Source organism: Trichosurus vulpecula, chromosome X (genome assembly GCF_011100635.1).
Source record: "Trichosurus vulpecula isolate mTriVul1 chromosome X, mTriVul1.pri, whole genome shotgun sequence".
NCBI lineage: Eukaryota > Metazoa > Chordata > Mammalia > Diprotodontia > Phalangeridae > Trichosurus > Trichosurus vulpecula.
The window spans coordinates 16,313,323-16,331,830 of NC_050582.1; positions in this window are offsets into that span (position 1 = coordinate 16,313,323).

Here is an 18,508-nt window from a genome sequence, read left to right on the forward strand (position 1 = left end):
TCTTTTTTAATTGGATAACCATTTCTTAAAGTTCTTTGACAGCTGTGAAAAGTGAATGATTTAGCGAACCACTCATATAGTCAGTGCTGGGTGGGCTTCACTTAAGCGGAAACTAGAGTTCAGAAAGCTCCACTGAATATAGCTCAAAATGTTCTCGACTGCCATAGCCAATTAGCTTCACTGCCTTGTCTGGCCTGCATTCACAGCATCTCCACAACATCACCATTTCCTCTCATGGAGCCTTAACCCTAGCTCAGGCCATCATCAGCTTTTACCTGAAGGGTAGTTAGGTGAAGCAGTGGATAGAGTGAAGGGCCTTGAGTCAGGAAACCCTGAGTTCAGATCTCATATCAGATCTTACTTCAGTCAGTCACCGCACAAGTTATTTAACCTTTACCTCAATTTTCTCAACTGTAAAATGGGTATCATAATCACACCTACCTTGGGGCATTGTTGTGCAGATCAAATGAAATCCTATTTGTAAAACACTTAGCACAGTACATATAATAGATGCATAGTAAATGAGCATTTTCTTCCTTCCCTTCTTTCTTCCTTACTATAATAGCCTCCTAATTGGCCTCCCTGTCTCCAATGTCTGTCGTCTCTAATCTGTCTCCTACACATCTATAAATCAATATTCCTAAAAGCACAGATCTGACCATGTCCTTCCCACTACTCAAACACCTTCAGTGGCTCCCTATTGCCTCTAGAATAGCACTGACATTTTAAGTCCTCCACAACAGGGCTTCCATCTACCTTTCCAGTCTTATTTCAAGCAATGCCCCTTTTGCACACTCTTTGTTCCTGTCAAGCTGGTCTGTTAGAGCTTCTTTGTATGCCCCTCCACCTCTGTACCTTTGCACAAAGATTCCCCCATGTCTGAATTAATCTTCTTCATCACCTTTGCCTTTTGGAATTCCTGTCTTCCTTCCAGGCTCAGCTTAAGGTCTTGTCAGAAGACCTACCTTTATGGTCCCAATTACTAGCACACTCTCCCTCTTGAAATTACCTCGTATGTCCTTCACATTTGCTTCCTTGTGCACTCATGGGGGTTGGGGGGGAGCAATAGAAGGGAAATTCCTTGAGGACAGGTATTGATTTTTTTTGTCTTTGTACCCCCAGCATTAATCACAGTGCTTGGCACACAGTAGCTCCATCATAAATAAATGCTAATTGAATGGAATTTGTTGAAATGAAGCATGATTTCTTTGATACCTGTACAACCTATGGCGATATATAGTCTTTGAGATTTTTTTCCTCTTGAATCAGGGGACACATGCCAGCAACAATCCTGTAGTAAGTGAATTCTGTCCCTCTGCTGCCTTTACCCTTGGTACTGCCATAGTCCATCTCAAAGTTGGGAGTTGGGGCCTGTGATTGGCAGGGAAGGCAGGAGGAACATTATGAGGAAAAGGCATTGAGGCAGGAGAGCCCTGTTTGGGGAGGAATTTATGAAGTGCCTTCTGCAATTAAATCCTGCCAGTAATAATGGATGACTTTTAATCCACTATATAGCTAGTTCCCTAATCTTCCAGATTGTAATTGAGTGATGAAAATTCAAGGCTTTATGAAAGAAGGGTGGATAACAGGCAGATAATGATTTCTCTGTGTGTCAACCATGATTTTCCAATTACTCCTCTCAGCTGGGACAAAAAGTCATCAGATTGACTCTGTTCTGATCCAAAACTTTATCCATTTGCAAATGTTGCTGATTTTGATTAAAGTCTTCATATTTTTGTCTCTGTTGAGAAGGTAGTAGGGAGGGAGAGGGAGGGGGAAAGAAATATAGAGAGACAAAGACAGACAGAAGGAGACAGAGGCACAGACAGAAACACAGAGACAGATGGACAGTGATAGAGAGGTAGACAGAGAAAGACAGATCAGATTCTGTCTGATTTTTCCACTGCAGTAGTCAAGGCCAAAGGAGTGATACCATGTTAAAAGAAAAAAAACAGTCTTTGAAATCTGGGAGTACAGGGAGCTTGATTTTTGGTTAAATATAAGGCAAAACACCTCAACAATTAGAGCTGTGCAAAAATGGAATGGATTTTCTTGGGAGGTAGTGAGCTTACCATCACTTGAGGTCTTCACAGACTTGCTGGGCATGTTGCCTATGGGATTTATCCACTGGGCAGGGGACTGGACTGCTAAGGTCCCTTCCAGCTCTAGTATTTTATGAAATACTTCATTTTGTCTGTTAAAGGATTTTTTTCCCCACCCCTCCATCCCGCCCATTCAGAAAATACATTTAATAGAACATTAGAGAAAGTTTGACATGGTGGGTATTGGGCTTAGAGTCCAGAGGAACTATCTTTGGTACTTCGTATCTCTATGATCATGAGCAAACTAGGTCTTGGTTCTCAGTCTTCTCATAGGTAAAATGGGGATAACAATACTTGCCATACCTCTGTCACAGGGTGGTTGTGAGGCTTACTTGTAGAGAGCTTTGCAGTCCTTAAAGTACTATAGACTTGTCTCTTGTTGGCAGTGTTATTACCGTTATTAAAAACACAATCTCCTCGTTGTAATTAGCATCATCATGTAAAACATTACCCTATGACGGATAATACCATTGATAACATAGAGGAAAGCTAGAGGAGAACCAAGATCAGGGAGGGGGTCTTAACCTTTGTATGCCACAGATCCCTTTAGCAGGCTGGTGAAGGCTCTAGACTTGCATCTGGTAATCATGGTTTTAAATAGACAAAAATTAAATACATAAAATTGCCAAGGAAACCAGTGATATCCAAATACAGTTATCAAAAGAGTTTAAAAATTTGTGGAGCCCAGGTTAAGAACCCTTCCCTTAGAGGCTATCTCTTGCAACCTCTCTCTAATGCTGTAATCTCTTCTACAGCATCCTTGGTAGGCACTTCAGTCAGTCTCTGAACACTTTCTGAGACAGTGAGCTCCTTGTTTTGAAAGGCAGCCTGCTCCGTTTGGGGGGGCAGCCCTCGCTGGTCACAATTCTGCCTTTATTTAGCTGAAATCTGCCTCTTGTAAGTGCCACTCATCACTCCAAGTTTAGTTGTCTGTAAGAACTTGGAATAATGCTCAGTTCTCCTTCACCTGACAGCCTTTTCAATATGCGAAGGGATCTTTAATGTCCCAAGTAAGTGGTTTTCTATCAAGGCTCAACACCCAAAGCCTCTAAGCTTGTTTGGGTCCTCTGCAAATGTCATGCCCAGAACAGAACATTTTAGAGCCCACTGCATGCTTTAATATTTATTTTCTCTTCTCCAATTCAGTTTAAACTTGGAAGTGCCACTTCAATTCCTCTTCAGGTCCAAGCTGGATTAGATGGCCTCTGAGGACCTTGCTAACTCCATGCTTCTGGGATTCTGGGATTCCATGATATTTATTCAGTTCACATCCTTGATGGCTCTTAATGCTACAGGAGCCATGACACTGTCCCCTTTGCTGAGATTTATTCACTAGCAGAGTATTTGGTGGCTGACGTGGGAGCACTACGATATGAGTGCCCCAAGGTGCAAGGCAGGCCTTGGTCACAGTTGGAGTGGACTGCTGCCTGCTCTGGTGTTTATGGAGTATCATAGAGTTAAGACAAGGAAGGAAACTCAGAGGTCTAGTCCAATCACCTCATTTTACAAACTGAGGAAACAGACCCAGAGAACTGACATGATTTGCCCAGGGTCACACAGGTAATAAAGTATCAGGGCTAGAATTCAATCCTAGGTCCTCTGACTCTGTATGTGATGCTCTTCCCACCACATACCTCCCCAAACCCCTCCCCCCCCACCTAACTACTCACACCTGCCATACCTTTAGCATACTTTTCACTTCCATCCTGAGAAGGGAGAAGCTTAAAATGAGCCTTGGAGAGGGAACTGGAACATTTGAATCCCCTCACTTTGGTACTTTGAAGAGGCCATGTCTGCAGTTCATTGGTGTGTGTCCTTTCTACTGATGAAGCTCACAGACATTCAGCCCTCCTGGGTGATTCTGGCCCTTGATCTCCATAAATGCCTCATGTAAGATCTACCCACTCCAATGAATATCTTTGCAGAGATCTTTTATTATTTCTTTAGACGTGAGAGCAATACTTGTCCCATTCATCTGTTATCCCTTGCTCTTAAAATATGACCAGTTAAACTTTCTTTGCTGGCTATTTTGACAATGTCTTTGACACCACTTCTAGCATGAAAGCCATCATCGGTCTCATGCTGCTCCCTGCATCATATCCACCAGACATCTCTCCATTGCCCTTTGGGTCACCTGAAATTTGGGTTCTTCTGAGACCTTCTTATTCCATGACTTGAAGCTATGTGATGTAAGTCGAAGAACATGGATGTGAAAGTGCTAAGATTTAACAGCAGGTAACAGCTTGAGTTCGCTTCGTTCATTTGAGTTCAGTGGAAAGGCTTCACGGTTTTCCAAATACAAAACAGCCCCCTGTCCTCAACAAAGCCAATTTTGGGACCATTTCATTGTCCATTTGAAATGTCTGCCCAATATACAAGTACTGATGGACCAGCTCACTGACAAGTACCGCACCCAACTGTGTGGTGGACATTAGGCCTTCTTCATCCACTTTTCTTTTTTGGATGGATCTTCAGGCCTCTCTCTTTCTAGTGGGTGTGGATCTCATTCCCAAATTTAATGCACTTGGGATTTTGCTGTCCCAAAACAGAAGCATCCGGAAGATGCATCTATAGGGAATTTTTCCCTAGCCTGGACTGCACAGTACACACAATTCTTCCATGACAATAGCAAATATCTTTTGTGGGCATGTCTCTTAGTAAAGCTGTTTTCTCATTTTACTTCTGCAATGTGTCTTCCTCATCCCATTCCCCCATTTCCCACTGTCCCACTATGAGAAGACGCATAGGTTAAGTGTCCGAGAATAGGTATTAGTTCAGTGATGGAGGGAGGGGATGTGGAATGGGTAGAAGTTGGGAATCTCTCCCATTATATGAAAGCACTGGGTCATTCATGATAGCCTGTTCTCACATTGTGCATTTCTGAGTGAAAATCAAATTTGCAGGAGGATTTTTAAAACTTGTTACATTTGATATTGGATAAGATTTAAAGAAGTGAAACTTCTTAGTCATTTAATATTCCTTCATTAAAATGGGATTTCAGAAACAGTTGATTTTGAGACCCTTTAATTTGGTACTTTCCACCAAGGCTACCTGAAGGGAACAGCAAATAAGTGATGTGTGAAGCAGGCACATCTCTGGCTATAATCCAAGGAGCATGACTCCTGGGAACATGGAGCCAGACTGTTGAAAAACTTGTATTTATTCATTAGCAAGCCTGTGTTGGCTTATTGTACTTAGTAAAAATGGTCATGGAGAGAAGTGGGGAGACAAACACCATTCCATTCATTTGTGCATTCCCATTGTCTTTGAACTAAACTATTGGTATAGTGCATAGTGGAAACAACACTGGATTTGGGGTCAGAGAATTTAGTTCAGAACTCCGTTAGGCTGCTTATGACCAGTATCATCTTGGGGAGTTAAATAATAAGTGAGGGAGTTAGACTAAATGACCTTTGGGGTCCTGTCTAGTTCTTTCTCGATGATCCTATGGTCTTACTGAATGATTTGATCTCCCTGTGATCACTAAGGCCCCTTTCCTGCTGTGAGGCCTTTGCTCTTCCGAATATTTCCAACAGTGGCAAATGTGCTACAGCGTTCTGGATAAGTGAGCTACTCTAAGACCCCAATACCATTGGAGTCCCTGGACTAAAATAGTCTGAAGAGACCACTCCTTTCAGCTTTGTGGGAACTAGGCCTTGGGCAGCCAAGGCTCTTTCTTCAACAAGGATTCAGTTTGGCTGGCCAACCTTACCCTTCAGCAGCACTCTTTGGGGTCAGTTTGTTCACGTCTGCCCTCTCTGCCTAGGATATGAGGTGGCCCTGATTCGGTCCATCTCAGATGGTAGGTATAGGCTGAGGATGGCCCCCACTTTAGGAGGTGTCTCTTTTGCTGTGGCCTGGCCAATCAGGAGTTAGCAAACATGACCAGAACAATAAAAGGAACATGGGGGATTCACAAAAATTCCCTGGAGAGTATTTGATGAGTCTCCTTATTACATGATGTAGTGGATAGAGAGCTGAACTTGGTGTAAGGAAGGCCTAGGGTCAAATTCTACCTCAGACTCCTAAAAACATTTCAAAAAGTCTAAATAAATGCCCTGATAATCACAAATAATGTGATAAAATCTTAATTTAGCATTGTAATGGATTGGAACATTTGTACCAGTCCATGTTATTTTAAAAGACAGCAAATTCCTAAGTCTTTCTTGTCAACCTAAAAGTAATCCAGTTAAACTTTTGGGGTTCCATGGAAGAAGCCATTCTCAAAGGAAAGGGCTGCTGGAAAGACACTGGGTACTAGGGCCAAGCTGAGGGGTCAATGGAGAATGACACAACCATCGGCTCTCTGCCTTCATCACCAAATGCTCCCAAACAGACCTGAGAGCTCTATGCAAATGCAGTTCACAAACATTCTTGGCCACCCTAGAAATATCCAGACACTCAAGGCATACATTTCAATGTGTGAAATTCCAGTGTGTACAGTACCAGTCTCTGGGGCTTTTTTGCACTGATGTCTTTGTTTTCCTATTTCTGAATGTGTCTGTCCCCTTCCTCTCCCCAGTGGGCTAGAGCTCTTGTAACAAAAGATTTAAAAATGAAAGAAAACCAACCAACACATGAACCATATCTAATGGGATATGCCATGTTTCACACCCGTAGTTTCTTACCTCTGCAAAGAAGAGATACGGACGCATTTTCTTATCTCTTCTTGGGGATTGAGCTTTGTCATTATGATTATATAGCATTAAGTTTCATCTGCATGTTGTTTTTTTTCCGCTTACCTTGCCACTGTCATCTTTGCATGTTTTGTTTTCCTGGTTGAGATTTTACTTTTTTCTCACTTGCCACAAACATGAGAAGTTTCTGACCTATGAGCTACAATCAGAAAATAAGTTCCCTGGAAACTCCCAGCTATATAAAATTTGGCTCATCATATTACCATTAAGTTTCTTTGCTAACTTCAGAAGTGAGATTTTATAGATTTACCAAAAACACTTGTAGTGTGAAACAGACTCTTCTCAGTCAACTGCCAAGAGATTAATCTCTGGAGTGCTTTGTGCTCCACCCCCAATATGCTCCATGAAGGCATCTCTGTTGTTACCTCCAGGTTTTTCTAACAGGCAACATATGCCCACAGGTTTGTGGAATGCCCTTTCGTGAAGATCTAAGTCCCAGGGCATTAAACTAGTTAATTAAATATCAAGTAATTGCTAAAAGTACTAAGTGACATTTAATTAGTATGTTAATTGATATCAAACTTTCACTCCTTATCTTGTTTTATGTTAATAAAATCCCCAAACATTTATTCCAAGTAGGATAGGAAACAGTATACTTCCAGGCATTAATAAGATGGAGCTTTAACTCCCATATGATCTCAAATGTATCAGCTACTGACAACTACAGATCCTTCGGCCGAAAGAATTTGAGAAATTATACATCGGGGAGGGAGGCATTGACTTAAACACAAGAGAAACAAAGAAAATTATATTGGAGTGTATGACACCAAGATGACCCTCTTTCTTATATCCCAGAACAGAATTCTGGCATTTGTACCTCATATATTTTCTGTGGTTTGTAATTGAAAATGGCAGACATAGTCTGGCCTTTGCCATGGGCATGAATTTTTGATCTCACTCATGTGGGTATGCTCTCTGCCCAAAATAATGTCAAGTCTTCTCAGCCTGTGTGCTTCCTGTCCAGTCATTTCCTGAAATTCTCCATAGTGGGGCAACTGAGGAAGCTGTGGGCTAAGAGGAAGTAGAGCAGGAAAAGAAGTCTTGGAGGCTATCTAGTCTAACTCATTTTACAGAGGTCTGAGGGTCCAGTGAGGTGAAGAGACTTGGCCAAGGTCACTCAGGCAAATTCCATTCCTCTTCCCTTCTGAGTCACAACTGCCCTGCCTCCAAAAATGACATAAAGGAAAAGAATTTAATCAAGCATTTATTTTCTTATATTATATTTTCCCCAATTACATGTAAAAACAATTTTTAACATTAGTTGTTAAGTTTTGAGTTCCAAATTCTATCCCTCCCTCCCTCCCCTGGCTCTTCCCTGAGAAGGTAAGCAATCTGATATAGGTTATACATGTCTAATCATGTAAAACATTTCCATATTAGTCATTTTGTGGGAAAATGACCTTCTCAATGAGGAGGGAGGGTGGGAGAGAACTTTGAACTCAAAATTGTAAAAAGCAAAAGTTAAAAAATTGTTTTTACATGTAATTGGGAAAAAGAAAATATTTAAAAAAAATTAAAATGTGCTATGATTTCGAGATACCCTGTCTACATACACAAAAGTTAAAAACAAGTAAGATTGGGAGAAAGGGAACTAGCATTTGAGAGGATCCAGAAAAGTTTCATGCTGAAGAAGGTGTTTGAGCTGTTTGTTTCTTAAAGGAAGAGAGGGACTCTGAGACAGAGACAAAGGGGGACAGCACTCTAGGCAAGTGGTACAGCCAGTATGAAGGTGCAGAGATGTGGGATGGAATGCCATGTGTAATGAACAGAAAGAGAAGGGAAATCTGCATATTAAATCCACTCATGTTCCCAAAGTCCCAGGTACTATCAGGTATTATAAACTGATCTGATAGGAGAGAAAGGGAAGCTATAGGGAGGTTGAGAGATTTTATTGAAAATCATGGTCGATATAGCAGAAAGGAGAATGCGCCTCAGCGTAAGGACCTCCTAGAGAGAAAACGAAAAGGGATCTAAGCCCCATGAGGCCAGCAAGCATTCATTTTTTGTCACAGTGCTTTGGGCTTTGGGACTGTGGAGACAGAGCTGACTTAACAAATGCTTATTAAACTGTATGAAGACTGTCAGATACTGTAATGGGGAAAGACATTATGAAAGCAATGTGTCATGTTGTGTAGACTGAATTTTTCATCCTCTCATCTCTCTGGCAGCCAAATGGTGGCACAGAAAGAACACTTAAGGCCCTGTGGTTTCTTAGGGCCTTGCCATTTTTTTCTCTTTTGGACCTTAGGCAAGTCACTTACTCTTCCTTGGCCTCAGTTTCCTCATCTTTAAAATGGGGGGAGGGTTGGACTTAGATGAACCATGAGGTCCTTTTCAGCTCTAGATCTAAGATCCTATATGTTCCCTTGACAATTCACTTTCCTCACCTGGGCCTCCTTTGTAGAATAAGGGAGTTGGACCGGATAGCACCTGTGGATCCTGCAGTGCCCCATCTCTGATCCTAAGATCGTTTTGCTCTTGCTCTGGGCCTGATTTTCTCCTTAAGCAAGGATAGGAGAGAAATGGTGGGCCTCTCAAGTTACAAGAGATGCCCACGGATACATTGGAGGAGAAAAGATGAGAGTAATTGACTAAAGAACAGTGATCACAGAAACTGGAAGGATTGCAAGGCTGGAAGCCTGGAAGTGGAGGCTAGTGATAAATGTCAGTGTTTCCAAGTGGGAGGAAGCATTGACTGTGACAGTGGGATGAGGTTTATTTCAATCCCTTTCACATGTAGGAGGCAATGAACTGCAGGTTAATGAAGTCGTTAACTGATTCTGAACCAAGAGGTGGTACAAGCATGAGAGAAGGGGAATGAACCGAAGAAGTGGCCTTGAACAGAACTAGAAAGAATGCGGCATTCCCTAGAGATGGAAAGGAAAGAAGGGAAGGAGAGGAGGAAAACAAGAGAAGGGGGGAGTGCGGAGAGAGAGAGGGAAGAAAGAGATGGGGGGACATGAGGGAGAGATGGAACAGAGGAGAGAGAGAGAGAGGAGAAAGAGAGGGAGAGAGAGAGACAGACAGAGAGGGAGAAAGAGAGAGAGAGGGGGGGAGCGAGAGAGAGAGAGAGAGAGAGAGAGAGAGAAGAGAGGAGAGAGGAGAGGGAGAAGGAGAGGAGAGAGAAAGAGAGAGAGATAGACAGACAGAGACAGAGAGAGAAAAAGAGAGAGAAAGAGAGACAGAGAGAGAAAGAGAGAGAGAGAGAGACAGAGAGACAGAGAGACAGAGAGACAGAGAGAGAGACAGAGACAGAAAGAGACAGAGAGAAAGAGAGAGAGAGAGAGACAGAGAGAGAGGAGAGAGAGAGAGAGAGAGAGAGAGAGAGAGAGAGAGAGGAGAGAACTGCAGTATTGATTTGGTTACTATGTTGCCCTGTTGTACTTATCTATCTACAAGTAAATTATTTTTTTCGGAGAAGATGGGTAGATCACTGAGGAGTTAACATGCTGTAAAAAAGAGCATCAATAAAACACTTACAAATATAGAGTAAGGAGACAATTCTTTGTAAGTGGAAGGCTGGGGTCCGAGTCACTCTTCTGGTCCGCAGCTTCCCCCAGCAGTGGCTGCTTCTGAAACAGAAGCACAAGGTCCATCATTTTAATAAAATGTTAGTTGAGGAGGTTTCAAGAGCCTGAGGCCTTTGGAAGCCCCAGAGCTCAGGTATCAGAGAGTCTCCTTGGCCTCCTTTAAATCCTCATGGATTTGGAGCCATTTGGAGCCCGGTGAGGGCAGAGGACAGCATTCCTCAGTTAGCTCCATATATTAATCGCAATTCAGATCTTGGTAGCTGCTTCCTTCCGACAACCCCATGGGATAGGTACAGTAAAATGAAAAGTTTAATATTCCCATTTTCCAGATAGGAAATTGAAATTCAGAGTACCTCAGGTATTAAGGGTTAGGATCAAGTTTCCAGCTCAGGTATTCTTTCCACTATACATTTATTGCCTCTAATAATAATAATAATTACACTACACTTGGGGCTTCTTTTCATGGTAACTGAAGAGCAAAAACATATGATGTGGTAATTAGCAAGCAAATTTAAATGTGCTGATGACTATATCCTTATTTAAAGACTGCAGGAAAGAATACTGATAGAATTCCTATCCAAGAAGATTGTACGTTCTAGAAAATAAATTCCAGCTCTTTAGTGACCATTAAAAAGTTCAGGCATGTTCCTGTATCTCCAATTCAGGCCGTAGCGCTGAAGAATATACTTCAAAAGTCAATTTCGCCCTGGAAGGCAGCCAGGGAGAGCCATTTGATGTGATTCAATGAATAATAAACATTTCTGGAATTTCTACGTCCTCTTTCTTGCCAAGAGTGAACAGATTCCCTAGATATTCTCTTCTCTATCATCACGGTCACTGTCTGTAAGACACAGACAAGTAAGGCAAGGGATGGCAAAACTCAGAGGCAGGTGCCACTCTTGGCAACACTGCAAAGTGGGCAAGGTTTGCTGCAGCATGCCTTCCCACTTCCCCTTCCAGGGACTCTTTCTGTTCTGAGAACTCCGCCTTGCCAGGTGCCTGTGTCCCATTCCTACTCTCTCTTTCAGCTGGGAAACTGATCATAGTCAAAACACTTAACCAATATTCAACTGATGGATGGGACTCTCAGCTCCATCCCCACCTCCAACAAAGGCATATAGTCATTGGTAGGCTACAGACCAAATAGAAAGGCTACAAAGCAGTGAATCCCTAGTGTAGTCATTTTTGTCCCTTTGGTGGTTGGATGGTGCACGTATTTGAGATCGGGGGATCTTTCTCTACCTACTGAAATCTTCCAAATCCCTGTACTACCACCGCTCCCTTCTCCCCACCCCAAAACCATTGGCAGTTATCTCCTTAACCTAAGGAAGAGGCTGCCTACCATAGTTCTACAAGCACAGGAGCTGGAGTCAGAGGGTCCTGGTTTCAAATCTTAGCTCAGTAAATTACTCCCTATATCACCTTAGGCAAGTAATTCGACCTTATTTGTATGTAAGTTCCCTCATCTGAAAAGTGAGGAGCTTGACTACATTTCTTTTGGCCATAAATTCTTTAGTTCCCAGGACTAGCCTTCGAAAACAGACTTGAAACTTGATCAAGATATGGAGACTATACAAATGAACATTGATGTCTAGTATTTCTAATAAAGACATTGTGTAACACCAATAATAGCAATAATAAAAAGGGTGGGAAACTGAGTACCAGTTCTGTAGCTTCCTAGCTGGGTGACCTCCAGCAAGCTGCTTAACCTATCTGAGTGTCAGAGTCCTCATCTAAAGAATGGGGAAAAGCTCAAATGGTGCATGCGATGCGCTTAGGGAAGCCGTTGTGTGGGAAAATTTGAGATTTCCTGGGAATGATGATCACAAAGAGAACAGCTGCTGGACCTCGCCATCTAGAAGGAAAGCACTCTGACATACTCACTGCCCCCCACATCCATTGGCTGCCAAGTCTTGCTGATTCTAACTCCACCCATGTCTTGCTTCTGTCTCCTTCTCTACACTCACACTGCTGCCATCCTAGTTCAGGTTTTCTGCACTTCTCACCTGGGCTATTACAATAGCTTCATCTTCTACCTCCCCATTTTGCACCTGCAGTCTCATGAGTCTGGACTGATGGACCTTCTCTCTTCTACCTGTTAGAATCCCTACAAGAGTCATCCCATCAAGGGGTCTCACTTCTCCAGGGATGGGGGTGTTGAACTTCTCTGCACATCATTCAGCCTAGACAGAAAGAGAACCTCATAGGCCTTGAAGCACACTCTACCTAAGGAGAGGGATCCCTGGGGATGAGTGGTAGTATGAGAAGTGGATCTCTGAATAATATCTGCCCACAGACAGGGCCTCTTCTTGGGGGCAAGGGAGAGGCTCCTTTGGTCAGGGAGCATTGCTTGTCTAGATGGACGGATAGATGAATATATGAATGAAAAGGCATTTATCAAGCATTTACTGTGTGCTAATCACTGTGCTAATTCCTGGGGATACAAATAGAAGAAAATGAGACCATCTTTGTTCTCACGGAGCTCACGCTATAATTAAGAGAGAAAATGCCCCCAAAAAGCACAGCTTCTGGAAAGACAGAAAGGCCCAACTGTCTCAGCAGTACAGAGAGAAGGCCAATGACTAGTCCCAGGGGGCCTTAGGCTATGTGACGAAATAGAGGAGCTCTCTCAGAGAGGAGCCACTTCAGAGGGCTCTCTGCGTATTCATCCTGGGGGAAGGCAAACTTTGGATCTCTGAGCCGTCTAGGGACAGGAGTCAGATTGCTTCTCCATAATGCACCTGGTCTAGGCAGAGGGTCAGCACAGCTATGGGGTAGCCCTGGCACAATCAGTGGATGAGATCAGTCTCCTGGACCATAATCTCCCTCCCTCCTGCCACTGAATTTGCCCCAAATGCCATAATTCCTCATGAATGACCTACATATGACATATATCATCTACAAACAGTATGAGAATGGTTAATGTATACATTGAGAGTACCATAGAAGGAAGTATGAGAAAGGACCAGTCGCTAGTCACAGAAAATTCTCTGTAGTGGACCACCTCTTCATCCTCATGGAGGGTACTGATAGTTCTAGTGAAAATAAGCCCCGTTATACCCATTTGCTAATTATTTTGAAGAATACAGTTAATTCATCTGACTTTATCAATCCCTGTTTCAACATCATGTATCCCATGTATATGTTCCGATGCCACAAGATTAGAAGAAGGATACAGGCACAGACACAATCTCATTCAACAAGCCTCCGCTTATCAATATTCAAACACAGTATAAAATAGGAACACTCGTGCTCACCAAGGGTCCTCAACACTGTCGGGGAGGGGGGAACCCGGGGTAAAAAGAAGGATTCCCATTAGTTGGTGAAGTTCTTCAATTGCCCCTCTGCATCTATCCTTGTGCTGATGGCAACCATTGTTCAATGATATCCATAACAGCAATCTATAGAGGAAAAGCCAAGTAGATAGAAAATGCCTCTAGCATAGTTTATGCCATGGGGTTGAATGGGTCAAAGGGTCAGGTTAGTCCAAGTATATACTTATCTTGTGAAGTGCAACAAATGCAGACTCATGTAGAGCTAGAGTGGATTGCTTCTCATTTGGAAATTTGTACCGTACTTTCAATGTTTCAAAGCTGATTCTTTTTGCCAATGCTCTTCTTAAACAAAAAAAAAAAAACGAATAACAAAAAACAACCCACAATTGTGCCCTCAGTGATGCTGCTATATCTGCAAATCATGGAATATAACAATCTCAGAAGAATCATAATTGCAGGTGAAAAAAGTATGATAAGTACAAATAGGACCTGGCATATTCCCAATGATGAGTTGTGTGTAATATGCCCCATAAAATAACCATCATCTAAAGGAAGGATCAGGAGAGGAGGTGGACTCGTCACATAGTGAGGGCAAGAGACACTGGTTAAACAAGTGTACAAGAAAGATTAAAAATCTCGGGAGACTCTTTAGTGCACATGGTAGATCCTCTGAGGAAGATTGGTGAAGGGCATGGACAAAATTGGCAGAGTAGAAAAATGAGGATGGGGGGTTGTGATCTGTACTGGAGAAAGGAATACTAACTTTGGGGAGATCAGGAATCCATTAAAATATTGAAATTGGTACTGTGGGAATGAGGGATACGGCCCTATTAAGACTAGTGAGAGTATATAAGAGTGTGTGGAGGAGGGGCATGTGTGTACATATACATGTGAGTTTTAAGATAGATGAAAGGGAATATTAAATTTGAGCCATCTTGCCTTCTCCAGTTGAAATCAGGGGAGTTATATTCGAAGTCCATCTCTAGGACCCAGTGGCTGTGTGACCAGTAGCATGGCACTTAGCTTCCCTAACACTTGCTAAATGAGAACAGGAATACTTTTATTATCTGCATCCCAGGGTTGTGGCCAAGAAAGCACTTCGTGTGAACAATAAAAATATGTAGTGATCTTACATTCTTTTCCAGGATACAATTTGATTGTACTCTTTCTGGGTTAAGGCATCACCTCATACTGGGCAGTGATTTGGGGGACATTCTTTTAGTACATTTTGGTGTGTCTGCTCCTGAAAATGATGCCATGACAAATGAAGCTTTGTCATTTGCCCGTGTGACAAGAACATCCTGTATTTGGAGATGAGTCTATTCCAGCAGGTAGCTACTTGGGTTCTGATTTATGAAAGTCTCCCAGTGCTAGGGAAATGACAAAGGTGCCAGGAACCACAGAATGGCCCAGGAAGCAACCTTCCCTCTCCTCTCCATATCTGGCACTTATTGAGGATAACCAGACGATGATGGAGCAGTCATTCTTGGTGTTCTTGGCTTGCTCCAGGAAATAGGAAAAATAATAACAAGTTTTCCCCAAATGACTAGAGAAGACTACCGAGGCATGACATGATGCCCAAGTTCATGACAAAGCCTAAGTGCTAGGAAAAGGATACTCCCCCAAATCTCCAGGAAGCTTAATTCATTTCGTTATTATCACTTTTGACCACCACCCCCTGAACAGAAGGAGCTGGCCAGTAGCTGGCCAAAGCTCTGTCCGGTAAACACCAGCTATAACTTCCAGTACCCTATGGTGATGACTGATACTCTTTCCCAGTATCAGTGATTGACTCATAGAGCAGCAATCATGAGGTTCCACTTGGGGGGTAGAAGACCAGCTGCTGAGGACCAGGAAATGCTGGCTGGCACAGAAGAAATATCAAAACAGGAAACCACCCAAATAAGGCATGAAGAATTTCATACGTCAGAATCTTAGAGGGCTAATTGGGTACTGAGTATGTTCTAAGAAGTTGCTTGTATTTCTAGTTTTTATAGAGATCATTCTATAAAACAAACAGTATATGATAGTTTAGGTAACCGAACTAAGGTCATTTGTCAAAGACATGTGGGCTATGTGAGTAGGAAATGGACTCATTCAGTCTTCCCAGAATGCTTTGCCATATAATACATGACCTCGGGCAAGTCACGACGACTTTGGAACTCAGTTTCCTCATATGTAAAATATGGAGTTTAAACTTAATAGCTTATGAAGTCAGTTCCAGCTTAAAATCTATGACTTTACTCTCCAGGAGCTAAATTGTTTTCTGAGTCATTTTCCTTCATTTCATCAATTTTTAGAAGTATTTGTTCACATGTTTCTCTTTGTCTAGCTACTTGTTGCTCTGTTTTAGGAAGAATGCTATTTAGTGTTGCTTATTATCATTCATAATAATAAGAGATCTTTCAGAAACATTTGCCTTTTACGTATACTTTTAAAGAATCCTTTACACTCTTTCCTTTGCTCCATTCATTTTTCTTCATTTCATTTCAGATGAGTACTCCCTTGATATACTTGCTATGTCAGGAAGAATTGAAGAAGGTCCCCAGTGGTCTGGGTGAAGCTCCTGGGATGAAGTTGTGGAAAGGCATGGATGAAAGTCGCACAAGGTGGGTAGGTGTGGATGGGTTGGGCTCTGCACCATTAGAGGAAGTTCCCAAACCAATGGTATCAGAAATCTCCTGGAGGATTTGAATTATACACATTGTCTGATCGGATTCCCCACATGTGTGTATTGACCCCATTTTATAGTTATAGAAACTGAAGCTCAGAGGGGTAGAGTGATTTGCCTAAAGCTGTGCAGTGAGTAAGGAGCAGAGCTGGTACTTGAAGCCAGGTCTTCTGACTCTAATGCTAGTGTACCAGGCTTTTCTGTCCCTACTTCTTCTCTGCATGACTAGTAAAGAAATGGATGACTGCTGAGGTTAAGAAGAACATGGTGTACATGATGAACAGTCACATGACCTACTTTAAGATACTTGTCAACTTTCATGTCCCCTCTAAGTCTTCTCTACTCCAGGCTTTATTTAACTGATCCCCATACCACCAGTCTCTGAACCATCTTGTTCACCTTCAGAATCACAGAATATAAGAGTTGGCCATCTCAGATGCCATCTGGGCTAACTTAAAAATTACTAAAAACTCTTTGTCAACATCCCCAACAAGTGATGGCAGAGAGGGGGCAGAGTCCTGATAGTTGAATATTATGCTTCTGTGCCAGAAGGCTTGTTACCTATTTCCCAAACTCCTCATGTATTTCCTCCATCTGTCCAAGTGGTATATAGTATAACCTTCAATATTGTATCTCTTTCTCCCTCCATTAATCTTTATCAGGATTCTCTGTGTTAGGTTTCTGGAGGTGAGGAGGCCTATATCAGGAACTGAACCTCAGAGAAAGCTGCAGGTGAAAAAGAATTAAATGCCCAATGCAGGATGGAAAAATAATGGCTAGATGATGGTTCATCTGAAAAAGGGGTGGAGGTCTTTAGTGAACTATAATAAAAGCTTGCATTTAGATAGCCCTATTTTTGGATGCTAGGTCTCCTTATCTCATCCAGGCTGGAAGTGTAGGGGCTACTCATGGGAGCGGCATGGGAGCTTTGCAGTGCTGCATTCCTCCCAGGGCCAGGTCTTCCCTCTTTTGTCCCTCCTTATCTCAGGGCTCAGTGCATTGATATTGAACTTGGTTTAGAGCCTGTAGTTATTCACCTGGTATAACTTACAGAGACTGCAAAATTTTTAACTTGGGCCAGGAGATAACAGAAATGAGAAGAGAAGGAGAGAAGGAGAGTAAGAATGACTTTCACATATTTCCCTAGTACCAAGGTACAGGCATTGACCAGAAAAGAGCACGGATTTACTTTCCCATGCCACTGTGGATCCAAGGTACTTCTGCTAATTGCCAAAGACAACAGACTGCTGGGTAGAAGAGGATGTGGTATGTGGAGACCAGGGAAAGTAACCAAAGTATGATGGCAAATAGAAGCAACAGTGGAAAAGTGTTAGAAATGGAAGCACAGGCAGGAAGGACAAAGGCAGGCCTGTCATGTAGAAGCCAGAGCAAAGGGATGTGGACTTCAAGGGGAGAAGGCCGCTAGAGAAAACACAGGCACAGCCTTCGCTGAGGTGCTCCAACTCTGTCTATAGGAAGACTTTTTTTCCTGTTTGTTATGAGTTTGTTTCTAGGAGGATAAAGGGGCCCAGCACCCCCTGGGAAAGGAGGAACAAAGAGCTCTATTTCTCTGCAACTGGCCTCATTCGGCTCTCATATGCTTATGACATTTTTTAATGTTCAAAATACTTGTGGATCAACTAACTTGAATTCCCAAAGGAAAGAGCCAACATTGAGCAAATTCAGTTGCAGAGAGAAAGAAAAAGAAAAGACGAGAAAGGGGAAAAGGGATAAGGGAGAGAAGGGAGAGAGACACAGAGAGAGAGAGATAGATAGACAGACAGGGACAGAGACACAGAGACAGAGACACAGACAATATAGGTATTTTGAGTAGGAATAAAACAGAAGCCATTCTGGAGTTATTAGAGAAAAGTCCTCCAAGACTGAACTCACTTCCTCTGCACAGAACTTTGGTTCTAAGCACTAAGGTAATAGATGAATTTGGAGTTATCTTCCCACTGAGTTACTTTTGTTTCCATGGTGATTCCATTCAGCATCCATCCCACTTCCCACCCACTCACTAGTCCAAGTAACTGCCAAGAAGAATCAAGAAGTTGAATGATTAAAGCCTCCAAAAGCATTTGAAGAACTCCAGTTCCACTGGATGGTTTGTTCCCTCCATTTTGACTGTGGTTGTCTTTTGTGAAATGCTTTACAACAAGTTCACCTCTTCTCATGAAACTTGGGGAAGGCTTTTTACTCCATCTTCAGTCAGAGTCTACATTTACAAGGT